This window comes from Plasmopara halstedii (genome assembly GCF_900000015.1).
Source record: "Plasmopara halstedii genome assembly, contig: Scaffold_2956, whole genome shotgun sequence".
In the NCBI taxonomy this organism is placed as follows: domain Eukaryota; phylum Oomycota; class Peronosporomycetes; order Peronosporales; family Peronosporaceae; genus Plasmopara; species Plasmopara halstedii.
Window position 1 is genome coordinate 1,263,245 of NW_020189861.1, and position 325 is coordinate 1,263,569.

Below are 325 nucleotides of genomic sequence, written 5' to 3' on the forward strand. Positions count from 1 at the left end.
CAAGAGATGTACGCGTAGCGCCCAAGGTCTTCGACCTCCAACCAATCCATTGGTCATGGTGTTGCAACCATGCCATACCAAGGATAAGATTATATCTTGAATCAACTCGCCACCAAATACCATTAGGACTCACCAGCTCACAGCTCAACAATGGCGGTGCAATTCCTTTGGATGCGCAGAAGCGGTGCACGGTGTCACCATAGCGTCCTTCCACAAACTTGATGATTTTTCCGTGGCCATTTGCATACACTTCTCTCATGTTTCTCTCGTAATTGGGCGTGCAACCTATTGGGAGACAAGAAGCAGGAATCTTGCTGAGTTCATT